Source organism: Mycteria americana, unplaced genomic scaffold, assembly GCF_035582795.1.
Source record: "Mycteria americana isolate JAX WOST 10 ecotype Jacksonville Zoo and Gardens unplaced genomic scaffold, USCA_MyAme_1.0 Scaffold_27, whole genome shotgun sequence".
Lineage (NCBI taxonomy): Eukaryota > Metazoa > Chordata > Aves > Ciconiiformes > Ciconiidae > Mycteria > Mycteria americana.
The window spans coordinates 2,814,546-2,819,140 of NW_027445609.1; positions in this window are offsets into that span (position 1 = coordinate 2,814,546).

Below are 4,595 nucleotides of genomic sequence, written 5' to 3' on the forward strand. Positions count from 1 at the left end.
TGGCAGCCGGGCTCTGCCAGAGTCACATAGGCATTGTTGCATCATAACCAACCAAGGCTTGCGCAGAGTGCGAATGTCTGTGCGGCAGCGAATGCAGTTCCAAGGGACAGTGAAAACCAGGTAGAGCTTTCAGTGCTGGCAGCTTTCGTGTGGGCGCAATCGCTGGACGTTTCAAATTTGGCAGCCGGGCTCTGCCAGAGTCACATAGGCATTGTTGCATCATAACCAACCAAGGCTTGCGCAGAGCGCGAATGTCTGTGCGGCAGCGAATGCAGTTCCAAGGGACAGTGAAAACCAGGTAGAGCTTTCAGTGCTGGCAGCTTTCGTGTGGGCGCAATTGCTGGACGTTTCAAATTTGGCAGCCGGTCTCTGCCAGAGTCACATAGGCATTGTTGCATCATAACCAACCAAGGCTTGCGCAGAGCGCGAATGTCTGTGCGGCAGCGAATGCAGTTCCAAGGGACAGTGAAAACCAGGTACAGCTTTCAGTGCTGGCAGCTTTCGTGTGGGCGCAATCAGTGGACGTTTCAAATTTGGCAGCCGAGCTCTGCGAGAGTCACATAGCCATTGTTGCATCATAACCAACCAAGGCTTTTGCGGACCGCGAATGTCTGTGCGGCAGCGAATGCAGTTCCAAGGGACAGTGAAAACCAGGTAGAGCTTTCAGTGCTGGCAGCTTTCGTGTGGGCGCAATCGCTGGACGTTTCAAATTTGGCAGCCGGGCTCTGCCAGAGTCACATAGGCATTGTTGCGTCATAACCAACCAAGGCTTGCGCAGAGCGCGAATGTCTGTGCGGCAGCGAATGCAGTTCCAAGGGACAGTGAAAAGCAGGTAGAGCTTTCAGTGCTGGCAGCTTTCGTGTGGGCGCAATCAGTGGACGTTGCAAATTTGGCAGCGGGCTGTGCGAGAGTCACATAGGCATTGTTGCATCATAAACAAATAAAACTTATGCGGAGAGATAATGTCTGTGCGGCAGCGAATGCAGTTCCAAGGGACAGTGAAAACCAGGTAGAGCTTTCAGTGCTGGCAGCTTTCGTGTGGGCGCAATCAGTGGACGTTTCAAATTTGGCAGCCGGGCTCTGCGAGAGTCACATAGGCATTGTTGCACCATACGCAACCAAGGCTTTTGCAGAGCGCGAATGTCTGTGCGGCAGCGAATGCAGTTCCAAGGGACAGTGAAAACCAGGTAGAGCTTTCAGTGCTGGAAGCTTTCGTGAGGGAGCAATCGTTGTACAATTCAAATTTGGCAGCCGGGCTCTGCGAGAGTCACATAGGCATTGTTGCATCATAACCAACCAAGGCTTGCGCAGAGCGCGAATGTCTGTGCGGCAGCGAATGCAGTTCCAAGCGACAGTGAAAAGCAGGTAGAGCTTTCAGTGCTGGCAGCTTTCGTGTGGGCGCAATCAGTGGACGTTTCAAATTTGGCAGCGGGCAGTGCGAGAGTCACATAGGCATTGTTGCATCATAACCAACCAAGGCTTTTGCAGAGCGCGAATGTCGGTGCGGCAGCGAATGCAGTTCCAAGGGACAGTGAAAATCAGTTAGAGCTTTCAGTGCTGGCAGCTTTCGTGTGGGCGCAATCGCTGGACGTTTCGAATTTGGCAGCCGGGCTCTGCATGAGTCACATAGGCATTCTTGCATCATAACCAACCAAGGCTTGCGCAGAGCGCGAATGTCTGTGCGGCAGCGAATGCAGTTCCAAGGGACAGTGAAAACCAGGTAGAGCTTTCAGTGCTGGCAGCTTTCGTGTGGGCGCAATCGCTGGATGTTTCGAATTTGGCAGCCGGGCTCTGCCAGAGTCACATAGGCATTGTTGCATCATAACCAACCAAGGCTTTTGCGGAGCGCGAATGTCAGTGCGGCAGCGAATGCAGTTCCAAGGGACAGTGAAAACCAGGTAGAGCTTTCAGTGCTGGCAGCTTTCGTGTGGGCGCAATCGCTGGACGTTTCGAATTTGGCAGCCGGGCTCTGCATGAGTCACATAGGCATTGTTGCATCATAACCAACCAAGGCTTGCGCAGAGCGCGAATGTCTGTGCGGCAGCGAATGCAGTTCCAAGGGACAGTGAAAACCAGGTAGAGCTTTCAGTGCTGGCAGCTTTCATGTGGGCGCAATCGCTGGACGTTTCAAATTTGGCAGCCGGGCTCTGCGAGAGTCACATAGGCATTGTTGCATCATAACCAACCAAGGCTTTTGCGGAGCGCGAATATCTGTGTGGCAGCGAATGCAGTTCCAAGGGACAGTGAAAACCAGGTAGAGCTTTCAGTGCTGGCAGCTTTCGTGTGGGCGCAATCGGTGTACATTTCAAATTTGGCAGCCGGGCTCTGCCAGAGTCACATAGGCATTGTTGCATCATAACCAACCAAGGCTTTTGCAGGGCGCGAATGTCTGTGCGGCAGCGAATGCAGTTCCAAGGGACAGTGAAAACCAGGTAGAGCTTTCAGTGCTGGCAGCTTTCGTGTGGGCGCAATCGCTGGACGTTTCAAATTTGGCAGCCGGTCTCTGCCAGAGTCACATAGGCATTGTTGCGTCATAACCAACCAAGGCTTGCGCTGATCGCGAATGTCTGTGCGGCAGCGAATGCAGTTCCAAGGGACAGTGAAAACCAGGTAGAGCTTTCAGTGCTGGCAGCTTTCATGTGGGCGCAATCGCTGGACGTTTAGAATTTGGCAGCCGGGCTCTGCCAGAGTCACATAGCCATTGTTGCATCATAACCAACCAAGGCTTGCGCAGAGCGCGAATGTCTGTGCGGCAGCGAATGCAGTTCCAAGGGACAGTGAAAACCAGGTAGAGCTTTCAGTGCTGGCAGCTTTCGTGTGGGCGCAATCAGTGGACGTTTCAAATTTGGCAGCCGGGCTCTGCGAGAGTCACATAGGCATTGTTGCATCATAACCAACCAAGACTTTTGCGGACCGCGAATGTCTGTGCGGCAGCGAATGCAGTTCCAAGGGACAGTGAAAACCAGGTAGACCTTTCAGTGCTGGCAGCTTTCGTGTGGGCGCAATCGGTGGATGTTTCGAATTTGGCAGCCGGGCTGTGCAAGATTCACATAGGCATTGTTGCACCATACCCAACCAAGGCTTTTGCAGAGCGCGAATGTCTGTGCGGCAGTGAATGCAGTTCCAAGGGACAGTGAAAACCAGGTAGAGCTTTCAGTGCTGGCGGCTTTCGTGTGGGCGCAATCGGTGTACGTTTCGAATTTGGCAGCCGAGCTCTGCGAGAGTCACATAGCCATTGTTGCATCATAACCAACCAAGGCTTTTGCGGACCGCGAATGTCTGTGCGGCAGCGAATGCAGTTCCAAGGGACAGTGAAAACCAGGTAGAGCTTTCAGTGCTGGCAGCTTTCATGTGGGCGCAATCGCTGGACGTTTCAAATTTGGCAGCCGGGCTCTGCCAGAGTCATATAGCCATTGTTGCATCATAACCAACCAAGGCTTTTGCGGAGCGCGAATGTCTGTGCGGCAGCGAATGCAGGTCCAATGCACAGTGAAAACCAGGTAGAGCTTTCAGTGCTGGCAGCTTTCGTGTGGGCGCAATCGCTGGACGTTTCAAATTTGGCAGCCGGGCTCTGCCAGAGTCACATAGCCATTGTTGCGTCATAACCAACCAAGGCTTGCGCAGAGCGCGAATGTCTGTGCGGCAGCGAATGCAGTTCCAAGGGACAGTGAAAACCAGGTAGAGCTTTCAGTGCTGGCAGCTTTCGTGTGGGCGCAATCGCTGGACGTTTCAAATTTGGCAGCGGGCTCTGCGAGAGTCACATAGGCATTGTTGCATCATAACCAACCAAGGCTTTTGCAGAGCGCGACTGTCTGTGCGGCAGCGAATGTAGTTCCAAGGGACAGTGAAAACCAGGTAGAGCTTTCAGTGCTGGCAGCTTTCGTGAGGGCGCAATCGGTGTACAATTCAAATTTGGCAGCCGGGCTCTGCGAGAGTCACATAGGCATTGTTGCATCATAACCAACCAAGGCTTGCGCAGAGCGCGAATGTCTGTGCGGCAGCGAATGCAGTTCCAAGCGACAGTGAAAAGCAGGTAGAGCTTTCAGTGCTGGCAGCTTTCGTGTGGGCTCAATCAGTGGACGTTTCAAATTTGGCAGCGGGCAGTGCGAGAGTCACATAGGCATTGTTGCATCATAACCAACCAAGGCTTTTGCAGAGCGCGAATGTCTGTGCGGCAGCGAATGCAGTTCCAAGGGACAGTGAAAACCAGGTAGAGCTTTCAGTGCTGGCAGCTTTCGTGTGGGCGCAATCGCTGGACGTTTCGAATTTGGCAGCCGAGCTCTGCATGAGTCACATAGGCATTGTTGCATCATAACCAACCAAGGCTTGCGCAGAGCGCGAATGTCTGTGCGGCAGCGAATGCAGTTCCAAGGGACAGTGAAAACCAGGTAGAGCTTTCAGTGCTGGCAGCTATCGTGTGGGCGCAATCGCTGGATGTTTCGAATTTGGCAGCCGGGCTCTGCCAGAGTCACATAGGCATTGTTGCATCATAACCAACCAAGGCTTTTGCGGAGCGCGAATGTCGGTGCGGCAGCGAATGCAGTTCCAAGGGACAGTGAAAACCAGGTAGAGCTTTCAGTGCTGGCAGCTATCGT